Below are 15296 nucleotides of genomic sequence, written 5' to 3'. Positions count from 1 at the left end.
TCTCCTTGACTTTACTTTTGAATGCACTCTATGAAATAGCATGCTGCGTTTTTAGATTTGTCACTCATACTAAACTCCACATTCACATACTAGTTATGAATATATTTGGACAGTTGAATTATACAAAGTAATTGTTTTGAGCTTTCTCAAGATTAAAGTTCACTTGTGTAGAGGATGCATTTTAAAACACTCTAAGGTCTTCTTAAATTTGAGCAACACATGAATAAGTCACTACGACCAATAGCTTATCTATTCAGGTTCAATGCTGTTTTTATAAGTACTTTCTATTTGGGCTTTCAAAAATGTAAGTGGGATGAGAGAGAGTAAACAGTCGTCATTTGTTCTCTTCCAGGGTTAGATTACATGATAGTTGCTTAGTTACAGCTCTACACACTGTACGTACCTTTATGTGTAAATACAGATTTCAAAATCTCTAAAGGTGTACCCTGGGTCAGAGAGGTTTTTAGCAGCTCCAGAAAATGCGTGGTCTTGGTTTCTCACAAAAAGGCACCAGCCAAACATGTTTGGTGATAGGAATGTAAATAGTGAAACAAATCTACCAACAGTAATAAGAAAAGAACTTACTTGATTCCTAGAACCCAAGGTACAAAAAGGCAAAGCTAACTAGAAAATGCCTCAGGTGGTACATCATGTCTATCAGGTGCATTGTGTGACACTGTTTGCTTCTCTTTAGTACTTTTCCATTAACTCCATCAAATATTTATAAACAACCTTCTCCCTTTTCAGTACTGCCAATTCATTCCATTCAAAACTAAGTCATTTGGTCCTAAGCACCCAGTTCTTGCCATGGTGCTCCAGGGGCCATAGAATGACTGAGTTTGGTCTCAGTAATGCCTCTCTTGCTATTCCATTCCCACCAGTGATGTTGAGAGCTAGAGAGTTGGGGGACAGAGCTAGCAGGGGATTTCCTTTCTGTTCTTGTTCCAGAGTGGCTGCAATGAAGATAAGATAAATAAGCAACGTCTGTGCAAGGCACTGCCCACTTCTGTCTTGGTGGAAAAATGCTTCCGAAAGTCAGGGACAAGGGGGAGAACTGATGCCTACATCTGTTCCTGGTTAATTTCCCTTAATTACCACCAGATCAGCCTTGTACCCTGTCCCTTGTTTGCACTCAGAAAAAAGTTTCTTTTACAAATGTTTAACCTGAAAACTTTGTAGGTATAAAAAAATACCTACAGCACAGTGCAAAGGCTCAACTCTGCCAGCACCCACCAGCCAAGGGCTTTAGGGACTGCTTACAGATGTTTATTTTAAAGTTTAACCAAATGGCTGAGAAACAACTATTTTGAACCCCACCTATTCTTAAACAGATTGTAACTAGATTACAAGTAAAACCCCAAGAAGCTGTTTTAAATTAGTTAAAACTTGTATAATATCCCAGAAATTTATAGAAGTTAATTCTCCATTTCTCTCTCAAATTCCTTCTTTAATTTATTTTAATAATTGGAGAAATGAGCAGTTTTCCTATTCTGTTAGAATATCTATGAGATAATGATAAAGAGAAAAAAATTAATCAAATGGAAGAATTTGCAGAGGGATATTAGGTTCAGAAATAAATTATTTCAACATGTGAGGTTTTTATTGGGCTGCCAAAGAAAATCCATGGAGTAGGTCACAAGAATAGAATCAGTAGCTAGTAGGCTTAAGTTTCTTGGTTTAGAAAAGTTAAGATGGTGTTCAGATATTACATTTTCTAAGAAGTTGGGTGGTTTGGAGCAGAATATGTACTTACAATTTTAATTTCAAAAAACAGATTTTGGAAAACTTGATTAGAAATGAATTTAACAATTACTAATCTTTGTCATTAATAATGGCTCACATTATCTTTGACTATATTTTATTCCAATATTTTAAATTTTAAGAAGTGGGCTAGAAGGAAGAAAATTGGGTTATAGTCCTGATTTTTGACACTAACAAACAATGAAACTTTGGGAAAATTCATTTAAATTTTAGAAGCCTCAGTTTTCACTAAATGTGAACATTGCAATGTCTAGTTAATGTACTTTCTAGCCTTCCAGCTCTAAAATTTACTCCAAGAAAAGTGAAGATATTTTCACCATCACTTCGGGTGTGTCCTCTGCTTTCTAATCATATTTGGTTAGAAATGGTACCAACTTCTCTGAATGCTCTGTAGTTATTGCAAATTTGTGCTATTCGGATAGTAAACTTTTGCTCCTTAAACAAAAGTTTGAAGGCTGCTGGTTCTATGAACAAGATGCATGAATTTGCATGCTTCAAACTCAAGAGATTTCTCAAGGATAACAAGGTTTTACAGGAAAATTTACATTTATTTCTTCTGTAGCCAGGAAATCCTTTCTGCAGGAGTCTGATTTAAATGATATTTTCGTTGTTGTATATTTTCTAAAATTAAGTTTTGAAAATACAATAAGTTTAGAGGACAGCTAGTAAAACAAAGTGAAAAAGCTTCATTACATTCGTCCTGGCAATCAAATACGAAAAAAGAAGGCACTAAAACCTTGGGATAAATAAGAAGTAGTAGTTTAAAATAATTACAATTATTTTAAAATAATGAACTTAGAGACTAAGAAAAGTTTTTGAGATGTTGTATAGGCTCACCCACCGACAAGCATTTGCACACACATATTTACACGCAATCTGAAGAGGTCCAAAAGGGAAAGGAACTCTATTAGGGTATCAGAAAACCAAATAGGCCATCTCTAAATTCCAGTTTTTGAAGTAATTTTTGTTATCTGCATTTTACATTAGTGAGAAAAAACAAAACCAAACAATGACAATTGTTAATTATTCAAACAAGGGAAGAGTTTACTGGCATAGATAAATACAATCAATGGATAACTCTCAAATCATTTTTCTTTGATTTTGTAAAACTCATTTTAGCTTCTTTTGCCTTATGCTGATGTTGAAATCTGGGCCTCTTGAAAATGCACCAGTTGTTGGTTAGCCATATTTGTGGTAAGTTCCTGGAGCAAAGCCAGCCTGAATATTCTATGGATGGTCTTTAAAGTGTGTGCAATATATGTGGATAATTATGAGCTTTCAACAGGTTTTTATGTATTAATAAGCATTTACTCCAAGGAGAAATCTGAGCACATTAATAAAGGCTGCAGTCAGTCCCACAGAGATACACATATTTTACCACAGCATGTGAATAGACTTCGGAAGGTGGCTGCCATTTCTCCTTCCAGATTTTACAGATGAGAATAATCTACAGTTAGAGGCATAGTATTCTGCTTTGAAATGTCACAGGATAGAACAAAAGAAAATGTCTGGCCTTTATCTCTCTCACCCACCTTTCACTTTTCTCTCCATTTCGATGTGGTCACTTTCTCATCTCAAATTCTGAAGACAATTTTAGTGTGGGTCTTACTCAGAGTGTTGTTCTGGAGAAATCACGAGGGCACTCAAATGTAATGGTGAGTCTGATTCTTGTTAGGCTTATATTCAAGCACAGTTTGTAAATAGATGAAACCATTTTTGAGGGTTTGTTTTGATAAATTTATATCAATAATTTCACCCTTACAACAACACTCCTTAGTAGATATTATTAACAGTGTTTATGAAATGCAAATCAGGTCCCCAAGAAGCTAAGTTATCTGAGGCCACTAGGGTTGTAAGTGACAGAGCCAGTCCCAACTAACTGAAAATGTACATTCCCCATATATATTTAGTTTCAGCTTCTTTCAGTCTTTGGGATATAGTAGATGCTCAGTTACTACTTAGTGAATGCTATTTGAAGGATATAGGTGACTTCAAAACTGCACTAGCTTCCTGATGTGGCATCTAGCCAAGCACATTGCTGTTCATCTTCCTCCATTCCAGACTAGATATTGAGCTTCTGTGCTCTTTGAAGCAGTGATGGACTAGACAACTCCAGCTGGAAACTTCATGTCTTGGAACGTATACAATTAAATGACTTCTTCACTAATAAACATCTTATTCTTTGAAGTTGTAGATACAATGATTTAAGACCTCCACATGTGACTTTTAGATAATAACATGTCTTTTAAACAAACAGTAGAAGATAGGTTTAAAATACACCAAAGAGTAGCTGAGCCATTTATATACTGGCATTGCATAATCCTACTTGCTACTGATGTCTCAAATAATTAAGAAATATTAAATGTTGACATTTTATAAGTACATGTAGTTTTTTTCATACTAATAATTATTTTTTAATCCTGGAAAACATTAAAGTAATTGCAACCAGCTTTCATATATTGAGTTTTCAGTGAAAATTTAAAACAGCGATCGTATGTCTGAGCTTTACAATGGTGTCTATATTAGAAAGTTCTAGAATGACTTCCTGTTATGTTTTCAGGTAAAAACTTCAATAATGCTGTAACTATTTTTAATTTAATAGGCATATTTAACAATGGTCATTTTTACTATTGCTTCGAATCTTTAATCTTCTGAATTTATTGATGTTTATGTAAATAATGGTGTACACTAAGGAAGTTACCAGGCTTGGGGTTCTTGAACATACTGAATCCTTTTTCACATTCTTCTTGCCTTGGTTGTTGGCATTCTGCCTGGATTAAAAAGAAAAAGCAAAACCAGAAGCCATAAGTGAGAGACTCTTCATAATTCTATAACTATTTAAGTATTTGTGTGTGTGTGTGTGTGTGTGTGTGTGTGTGTGTGTGTGTGTGTTTGGTTTGAATTCTTGCTCCTTAGTGAACTGGGTATAATCTTTGACTGCAGACTGAGTCTATACATTTCCCTTTCTTCTCCCTGTATGACTCATATAATTCCTGTGTTGTGTGCCATGGGAATGCTTATATCCTCTAAGCCTACATGTTTGTGTCAGAATAATAATCGAGTTGGCACAATGGATGAGAGGAGTATTTGAGGGAGCCATTTCTATGCTATGAAGGAGAGCACTATTCTTAACAATATATAGAAGTGACTGAATCATATAAATATAGCCTAGTAAACCCAACAAATGCAACCTCAACTTCTTAACTGAACTGAACCACAAATACTCATAGCCACTCCCATGAGGAGGGAAAGTTGGCCAGCAGGGAAACTAAGCAGAAGGAGGTAGAAGGCCTACTAATTGAGGTTAAAATATGCCATGTTTGCAAATTTTATTTAAAAATATGACTATGTAACACACTGTTAATCCCCCCTCTCAGGGCCTTGGAGGGATCCTGTGTGTGTGAGGAACCCCGAGGTTTTGGTTTCATTAGTTTCACAGTAAATCCACTTCTCTACTCCAAGACCCACCCTTTTCTCTAATGATGTGGTCTTTTTTCTCCATAAAGACCTTCGTAGTATGTTGTTTGCACCTGTCTTACAGAGGAAATTAACTCACGCTGCTTTCTTTATAATACTTAAGTGTGTGAATATACATGCACACATACATATATACCTCAGTTAACTATGTATATACCTCATTTTCTAGTATTGATCTGAGATTTTTGAGCATAGCTACTGTGTAATGCTTATTTTTGCATTCTATGCAATAGTAGGCTTTTGAATAAATCTTTCTTCATACATATAAATTTATCTGTCATAGATGGGCAAAGACATGGACATTTAAAAGGCCTTTTGATATAAATTTCATTATCATCTTCCAAAAGATTATTTCTATGTACACTTCTACCACAGGTATATAAGAATTATTGTTTAATCACATTCTACAAAATGATTGGTATTACTTAGGTTCCAAAATAACCCCATTGTATACATTTATTTGGGATAATTTTTTTTTTTTTTTTTTTGCTACATTGAGTTTTGCTATTTGGCATCATGCTGCATTTTTTATTACTTAAGTAATCTTTACATCTCTCAGGGAAGTTTAATAGTTTTATTTATTTATGTTTTACACATTCTTATTAAAATTTTCTGGCTATTTCATATTTTGTTGCTATTGTGAAAAGCATCTTTTTTCTCTTGAATTTATTATATCATCATTGCTGGCATATAAAAAACTATCAATTTTGTGTATTTACTTAGTAGTTACCTATTAGTTATTTTCACTTGTTAATTGTAATAGTTACTTAGTTAAGACAGATATTATTCCAGGAAAAGATTGTTCTTTTGGTTAAGGGAATTTGGATGTTAAGCTTGACCAAAGCTTTTTTAGCTTATACAATCATAATATGATTATTCTTTAAATCTCTTATATGATAAATTATGTTAATATATTTATTCATATTAAGTCATTATTACATTTCTTTAAAATCTTTTCTGGCCCTAGGTTTTTAGTTGTTTAATATTCTGCTGAACTAGCTCCTAATTATAATGTAGGCAGGGATGTAGCTACAAGAATGTTTGTTTATTGCAGAAGTATATATGAAAGCAAAGATTTATAAACAACTTGAATGTCCCAAACTAGATATTACTTAAATAAATTAAGGCACATATCCCCAGCAGAGAATAAGCAGACGAAATGATGTTATAAAGCTATATTTCCTAATATGTTTATATTATTTGGTAAAAGAGTAGTAAATATTGAATGAATTCTTTAAAAGCACATTTGTATGTGTGTGTGTAAGTGTTCGAGTAGGTCTGTGACACATTTGTGTGTGAATAAGTGGGTCTGTGTGTGTGTATGCATGTGTATACATACATTTGGAAAGATCTATGCTATAACTACAGCATAAGGTTTCTCTAGATAAATAGAGATTATACTATTTGTTTCCTTATTATTTTTTAGAAAAATTATGTTATAGATTTTTTGCTAAAAATTGCATACACTCAATATGAGAAGTTCTTCTAATATCCCAACCCAGAAGTGAACATTGCTAACAATAAGTGAACATCGCTAACAGTAAGTGAACATCATTCCATATATCTCTTGTGTATAGTAAACATATAATTAGAAAGATACATGAACAGATACTATGGTTATATTGTATATGTCCCTCCAAAATTCATACATTGGAACTTAATCTCCAAGGCGAGGCCCTTGGGAGGTGATTATGTGAAGCCTCATGGATGGAGTTAATGCCCTTATTAGAAGAGGCTTGAGGGAGCCACCTATCACCTTTGATCCCTTCTACTATGTGAAGACAAAGCTTTTGGCCCCTTGTTCAAGGTGCTGCCTTGGAAGCAGAGACTGAACCTTTGCCAGATACTGAACCTTTGCCAGATACTGAATTTGCTGGTGGCTTGATCTTGGACTTCCCAGCCTCCACAACTGTGGAGCAATAAATTTGTTTATAAATCACTCAGTCTGAGGTGCTATAGGACACCAGTCATACTGGACTGGGGCCCACCCGAATGACTCCATTATAACTTAATTACTTATTTAAAGACCTTACCATCAAAACAGTCACATTCTGAGATTAGAGGCAGAGAAGGACACACAATTCAGCCCATAACAGGTTCTTTACCAAAATATATTATAATCCCTTAACTTTTGAGTTTCTTTCAAGGGTTAAGAAAGAAGTGATTGTGTAAACATTAGGATGTTGGAATATCTTTCTAAAAATTATAGATTAGTCTTGTATGCTTACACTTCTTTCCACCACCTGTTAGTCATATATGTATATAAATATTGCTTTTACACTGTCAATATTTCTATTGTTTCTCAGTAAGTATAATTCCTATAGTCATTTAAGTTTAGTTCTACATTTGGATTGATTTAGTGTTCACCAACAGTCTTATCACAGTTTCTCCATTTCATTTATTGCCCACTTTCTATCATCAAGTAGAATTTTCAAGGCAGATCCATAAATATTGCTATCTTTTGAATTATTTCACATTGGTGGCTATGGGTCTACTATCTCTCTTCAAAGTTAGATTGACTGGGAGCACCATTTTGGGGTCTTATTTTATTTTCCACAGGTGACAAACTAGTCACTTACCAGTTTGTCCAGCCAACAGATAAATTTTTTCCCCAACAAAATTGAATAAAGTTAATTTTGTTGCTGGAATTAAAAAGTTGGGAGAATTAATACAAAAGTTTGGATTTCTGGATTTTCTTGAAAAAAATCAACGATGTAGTAATATGACATCTTGTTAACTACATTTTTCATTTTCTTAACACAAAATTGTCTGTGGCTACCTTGTTTTGATAGTGCATGTATGCTCTCCACTTCACTGAATCCAACCTGTTTCAATTACTTTTATATCTCACCCCTATGGGCATTAGAGTTGACGTCTCCAGGCTTATAATTTTTTTGACATTGCACTATCATTTCATGGCACTGAGTACTGAACTAGTCATTTTGCTATGGCTTTTCCAGTCATTTCTTGGTGGGCTTTATTTGTTTGCATTTTTTTTTTCCTCAGAAAGTTCTCATGCGTAATGTTTCCTGAGTTCTCTTATATTTCAGAATGTCTGAGTGTTGCCCTTATTCCTAAACTAACATGTCTGGCTACAATATATCTTGAATTTTTTTTTTTTCCTTCAGGATATTCTGTTAGAAATAGATAATTGGTGCTGTTAAGAAGAGTCAGCATGGAGACAAACAATCTCTCAGCAAGGCCATTTTTACTTTCTGTAGATTGAACAATGGCAAGAGCACATTTCAACAAAGGAAAAGCAACATATTTATCCCTTACACATTTGGGTCATCCTTACTGCTGTGTCCTGCATCCATTGGCTGGAGCTGGACCTCACAGTCTTAAACTGATACCTGATTTGCTAATAACTTAAAACTTTCCTAAATAGGTAAGCGCAAGGGAGAACAAGGAAGGAGAGGAAGTTGCTTATGAAAGGTTTAAGAAAGCAATAACATTTCCAAAAAAGGAAGGGATGTAAGCTATGAGCTAGGACTTGCCTGGGCCTATCCAGACATGCCTGAGTGAGCCAAAGCAACTAACTGTGCTAAAGTGTAAGAACTAATAGTTGATAGGAGGCTTTAGAGTAAGAAGCTATTATTTCTAGTGTCTATTATTTCATTTTTTAAACCAAGATGAGCTTTGAAGAGGAACTTTTCTACTTTCTATATTCTATATATTTGTTCTAGTATTTTCTGGGTTAATTTCTTGCTGTGGGGAGGTCAGCAACCAACCTGGTTTCCTCTCTTTTGTTTGACTTGCTCTTTCTGTCTGTATGGCTGAAAAAAATATTTCCTTCTCCTTGAATCTTAACAACTTAACCAGGATAGGCTGCAAGGCTGATCCTTCTGTCTACATTTTTTTCCTAGGTGACAAGGTCTGTCCCCTACTGTGCTTCTCTTTAGTTTCAGAGCCTTTTCTTTTTAATACTTTTATTTCTTGTTTCATTTTCTTGGGTTACAATGATAAGGTCATAAAATATCCTGTTACTTTGCCCTCTATAAGCTTAGTTCTAATTTGTTAATATTATCCCAGGCCTTTCCTCAGTCCCATTAATATGACATTCAGCTTGTCTTTTTTCTTGCTATTTCTAATTTATCAAAGAGACATGTAATGGTTCTAACGATGTTGTTGGACTCTCAATTTATCTCTGTCATCTTCCTTTATATCTACTTCTGTTGTTTTACGAGCTTTCATATTTTTGGCTTCCTATTCTAAGTTCTTGCACACTGTGAAGCAAGTTCAAGGAGTTTATTCTGCTCTTAAATACGGTTTATTTCTGTCTAGAATTTTGCTGTCTCTTTTCTATGCCATGTCACTTTTCCTCTCTGCATTTTTGTTTTAGTTATGCATAACTGCAATGTCATTTCTTTTAGCCTTGCCCATGCTTACTGTGGGCAGTTCCCAAACTCTCTTTTTGCTCTGAAAGTGTGTCTAAATGAATTCTCTAGGATACTTTTGCCACTAGGTCTCTCCAGTTTGGCTTCTTTCAGAGCTGCACTCTGATGCCTGAGTGTTGCTATCACTGAATTTTTCTCTAGCCTCAAGTATGAGAGTGGAGAAGGCAGAAAACTTAGGCTCCACTTTTTCTTCTTTGAATTGAGCAAATTTTCTGTATTACAATCAACTCCACCAAACTAGGGATATGTTCTCTTCCTACTCACTTCAGTTCAGTCTTCTGATTACATTACAGTTAATTGGGGTAGAGGTGACATAATCTTCTGCTTAATTTGTCAGTTTTTGGTGCTCACAGGTGTTTTGTTTGTTTGTTCCTATTTATCTACTCTTCTGTTTTCATTTCTGCAACTTATTGCTGGTGTTTTTTAGAGCCCTCTCTTTTCCTCTCCCCTGCTAGTAGAGCGTAGAATGACACTCATTGAAATTTTTCTCTTCCTCTATTTAGTACCTTTGGTAGGGGTGCTTGCATAGCTATTTTCCTGACTCTCCAACAGCCTACTTCTTCAGCTTCTCCTCATTTTTAGGAATACCATTAAGACTTTTGAGGCATTGATTAATCATCTGCTTTTCCTATCATTTCTTCTGAAAGATGCAGGTAAGTTTAAAAACTTCCTGAACCAAAAAAGCAATTTTTATTCATTCGTTTGGCACTTCTTTTCAAAATTTGTTTTTTGTGTTTCTTGTTCCTTTCATCAAGTGTTGGGGTAGGAACATTCTTTTATCAGGCTTATCTCTACTATCTCACCTTGGAAGTTTAAACCATCTTTCCATTTGTTTTCTTTTTTTTTTTTTTTTTAATGTAATACTGTTTATTTAACTTCAAAACATTTCAGCATTCTAAACATACAAAAAAAAAATAACAGAACGTTGCAAATCATGTTTAAGTACAGGAGGTTCTTGAACTTTCATTGATGCAGTGGCTCTTTGCTTTGCTGACAATGAAGAGTTCTACAGTTTGTTTAAAACAAACAGTTTAAAACTACCGCACTTAAAAAAAAATTCTCATGCCAGCTGACCTCTCTGTCCACAGCTAAGATGGCAGCAGAATGCTATGTCACTATATACAGAAACAAGACAACCTGAAGCTAAATGGATGCCCCCTGCAGAGTCAACAGGTCCAGCCTCACAGTGCACACCCTGAGCTATAGCCTCTCCAAAAGGCATCTTCCCCACAGCCTCAACGCCGAGCAAGGAGCATCAAGAGTTTGTCTCGGTTGTTTTGTTCTTTTTACAAACTATAGATATATACAGTTGAAAACTCAGGATTTCTAGCCAATAACCATAGTTAACACCACCTTACAAATTTAAAAAAAAAAAAGCCAGAAACATCTTTAAATGCCTTGTCACACCAACAGCAAAGTGCACAGAGTGAGGAGAACACGAAGAGTGCCTTTTCATTTTAAAAATGTTTGGAAATATGTACAACTTTGATACAGTTTCAGGGTGCTCCAGACACCCATGGCCACTTCATGTAAACCACTGACAATTTCTAGAGCACTTTGAGAGACTACAATATGACCGTGATCAAATTTTGTAATTAAACCTAATGAGGGCAACAGACACTTCTCAAATAAGAGATGAGTCAATTACGGCGCTCCCCTACTCTAAGTATTCACAAGGAGACAGATCAACAGTTTCTTTCTTCCTCCTCCTCCTCCTCCTCCTCTTCTTCCTCCTCCTCTTCTTCATCTTCCTCTTCCACCTTTTTCCGGGCAACTTTAGCAGGACCCTTTGCACCATCAAACTTTCCTTTTGACTTATAGTCGGCAACATCCTTCTCATACTTCTCCTTCAGCTTTGCTGCCTTAGTGATGTAAGGCTGCTTTTCACTGTCATTTAAATTATTCCACATCTCACCCAGCTTTTTTGCCACGTCTCCAATAGAGATGCCGGGGTTTGTGGATTTGATCTTGGGACGGAATTCTGAACAGAACAGGAAGAATCCAGACGGTGGCCTTTTGGGAGCATTAGGATCCTTCTTCTTCTTGCCTCCCTTAGCTGGTCCATAATCCTTCATTTCCCGGTCATAGCGCACTTTATCTGCCTTTGCCATTTCATCAAATTTAGATTTCTCTTTCCCGGACATCGTCTTCCACCTCTCAAAGCACTTCTTGGAAAATTCTGCAAAGTTCACAGGGACCTCCGGGTTTTTCTTCTTATGTTCTTCTCTGCACGTCTGCACAAAGAAGGCATAAGCAGACATCTTGCCCTTTGGTTTCTTCGGGTCACCTTTAGCCATCCTGACTGTATTGTTCGCTAGTCTGGGCAGCGCAAGGCACGACGCGCGGCTCAGCGCTCCCCAGCCTCGCGCTAGCTGCCTCCACGAGAGCCGCCTCTGTTTTTCTTTTTATCTTTTTTTATGAGACAGGCAGATGTGTGTTTAATTGTTTAAAATTTTTTTCTACTGTGGATATATACTGCTTTGGTTAAATTTTTTAAAAATTTAAAACATTAATCTATCTTGAAATAGATTTTATGTCATTTATTTAGAGTTGTGTAACTACATTAAAAGTTTATATCATTTATTTAGGTGTATATAAGTATGTTTATGACACATTATATTATAATTTCTATTTGAACTATTTATAACAATTTTGCCACCAGAGTTATGGCTAGTTTTATATAAAGATGTGGGAAGTTGAAATAATTTTATGTATTCTGAAAATATTTAAACAGCATGATATTTATTTATTAAATCTTATATTGAATTTACTGGTCTCAGTGGTTATTTCAGAGGTACATTTTGAGAGGCCTTTCATTATTTTCATGGTTATTAGCATATTTTGCTCCTTGAAATAATTTTGATAATGTCTTAGATAATCTTATATTTAACCTAGATTTTCCATTTTCCACTGTTGTAATCTTATTATCACAGTAATTACATATTTCCTTTATAGTAATTTTCTTTCTTATTATTTAATTTCAATTAGTGCATATCAGAATATCTTTCCCCATATTTTAGCTGGGTAAATGTTGTATTTGATTATATCTTTATAGCCTTTAAAAAACTACATTTTCACCATCACTTTTAGCTTTTGTATTTTAAAGGGGAAATTTGAGGCCAGTATCACTTTTGTGCTTGAGTGTATTACATATATATTTTTTGTACCTGGACTTTTATACACTACTTTTAAAATAAAATAGGTATGATATATCATTATTTCTCTCTTTTATGGACCTTTTTTTAAATCAGGAAACTTTTCTTTTGTAACATCTTTGATTATTGTTTTGTCCAATTTATTCACTTTTTTTCTGAGTAACAATTATTTGAATGTTGGTTCCATAGTCTCTGTCTGCCATATCAATTATCTTTCCTCTCTCATTTTCCTCTTTTCCTCAGCTTCTACATATTGAGAGTGCTTCTTAAATGTGTTATTATTGTATTATTATTATATCTTCTTTTCAATTTTCAACATATATTTTACTATTTGCCACTATCAATGTGGCTTACAGTTTTTTACTATTTTAAAGTTTTTTGAACCCTACTGTCTTAAAGTTTTTTGAAACTCTCCTATTGTATTTATTTTAAAACTCATTCTAAAGTTTTACAGCTTAACTTTTGCACTTGTTATAGCTTTCTACTCCTGTGTCATAGAGACTACCTTCTTTGTATCTTTTGGGGATGACAGTCAGAAAACCAATAGTATCACCACAAGAGCATAAACAACAACAGTAGCAACAACAAAAAAACTAACACAAAACCTCCACAACAATGAAAATCCCTGCAAAGAAAGAAAAAAAATTTGGTTAATTTTCAGATGTTTTCTGTGCATTATAGTAGATAATTGTCAGAGGTGAACTTCTCTTTCCTGTCTTCAGATTCTGTATTAATAAGGGTTCTCTAGAGTGTTGGAACTAATAGGATAGATGTATATATGACGGGGAGTTTATTAAGGAGAATTGACCTACACAGTCGCAAGGTGAAGTCCCATAATAAGTTGTCTGCAAGTTGAGGAGCAAGGAAGCCAGTCCAAATTCTTAAAACCTCAAAAGCAGGGAAGCTGACAGTGCAACTTTCAGTATATGGCCGAAGGCCATATACTGGTGTAAGTTCAAGAGTCCAAAAGCTGAAGAATTCGGAGGCTGATGTTCAAGGGCAAGAAGCATCCAGCACGCGAAATAGATGAAGTCTGGAAGACTTAGCAAGTAAGCTCCTACCACCGTCTTCTGCCTGCTTTATTCTAGCCATTCTGGCAGCTGATCAGATGGTGGCCAGCCAGATTGAGGGTGGGCATGCCTCTCCCAGTCCACTGACATACCCTTTGATGTTAATCCCCTTTGGAAATACCCTCACAGACACACCCAGGAACAGTACTTTGCATCCTTCAATCCAGTCAGGTTGACACTCAATATTAACCATCACAGACTCAAAGGTCTATTTCTTTCTTATCTCATGCATTGCTTTATAAGACTATAAGGATGTTTGTTGGACCTGGTACCCATCTTAATCTCTAGACTGTAGAAAGCCTTCACCTAACTAGGGTAATTATCTTCTGTAGATTCCATCTTCTCTTATCCTCACAACCTGAATCTTCGGAAAAGCTCTATTTTGTAAGATACATACTGCCACCAAGGATCTTTTTCCCTTTGCCTTGGTTTTGCTTGGAGTGGTGTGATGGTCATTACGCTCACACATAGTTGAGCTCCTACCAATCAATCTACATTTGTTCAAACACCATCCCCAGAAAAGAATAGTGTAATAATACATTATCATTTTCTGGGGATGGTGTCTGAGCAAATGTAGATTGATTGATGGGACCTCAACTATGTAAGAAACAGCACAGTGGTGGTAGAGGATTGAATGCCCAGACATCATGTCCATGTAGCTGACCAGAGAAAGGAAGAATGTCAGAAGGCCATGAAAGAAACCCTCCCAGCTGAGTCAGTTCCATAAAAGGGACCTACTTAAAGTCTGACAAACATTCTCACTATATGTCATGACCAGAAATTAGCCTTGTCCCCACACCCAAGTGTAAGAGTGTCTGGGTAGGTAGCCTTTTGTTTTGGGTGGCAATATACCCAGGGAAAAATAAGGATACTGAGAAGGATGGGAGAGAATAGGTCTTTCTGTAGGCAACTGGCTATCTTTGTCACAACCTAGGTCTTGGTGAGTCTGGGCAGACCGCAGAAGGGATTAAGAAGTATTTTCTGTTATGAACCATAAACTACAGGAAGGACCAGCATGGTCTCAGTCATCATTTTATCTCAGGCTTACTTATTATATTCTTTATATTATGGTCAAATTTCTTCCTCCTCCTCCAGCAATGTTAGGGTGGCTGCTATGTTGAAAAGAGGGCACAAACTGTTAAAGTCTCAAATTGAATGCCTCACCTTTCCACACTCTCCCTTTTGCAGGCCAAGTCATTCATTCTCTTCTTTTGGGGCAATAACTGGAAGATTACTCATATGACGATTAGTCAGCCCTTGTTCTCTGATGCCACATCCTCCCCCAACCAACTACCATGTATCAAAGAGTCCTGGGACTCCCAGTTTTGTCTTTTCTGTTAGCAGCACACTTAATTTCCCACTCACCATCTTCCTTCTTGCCTCCCACTCTGTTCCTACTAATAGTGTTAATACTATCAACAGCAATGAGTAGCATT

General features: G+C 35.7%; 1 pseudogene across 1 annotated transcript; it reads right to left on the bottom strand.

The window, feature by feature from the left end:
* Positions 1–11320: 11320 nt before the first annotated feature.
* Positions 11321–12022, bottom strand: LOC108528669 (high mobility group protein B3 pseudogene; annotated as a pseudogene). The gene has a single exon (XR_001885244.1). The product of XR_001885244.1 is annotated as a high mobility group protein B3 pseudogene (transcript).
* Positions 12023–15296: the final 3274 nt, after the last annotated feature.

Source organism: Rhinopithecus bieti, unplaced genomic scaffold, assembly GCF_001698545.2.
Source record: "Rhinopithecus bieti isolate Rb0 unplaced genomic scaffold, ASM169854v2 scaffold_5740, whole genome shotgun sequence".
In the NCBI taxonomy this organism is placed as follows: domain Eukaryota; kingdom Metazoa; phylum Chordata; class Mammalia; order Primates; family Cercopithecidae; genus Rhinopithecus; species Rhinopithecus bieti.
The sequence above is the reverse complement of the archived record's forward strand: the minus strand, read 5'-3'. Positions and strand labels throughout refer to the sequence as shown.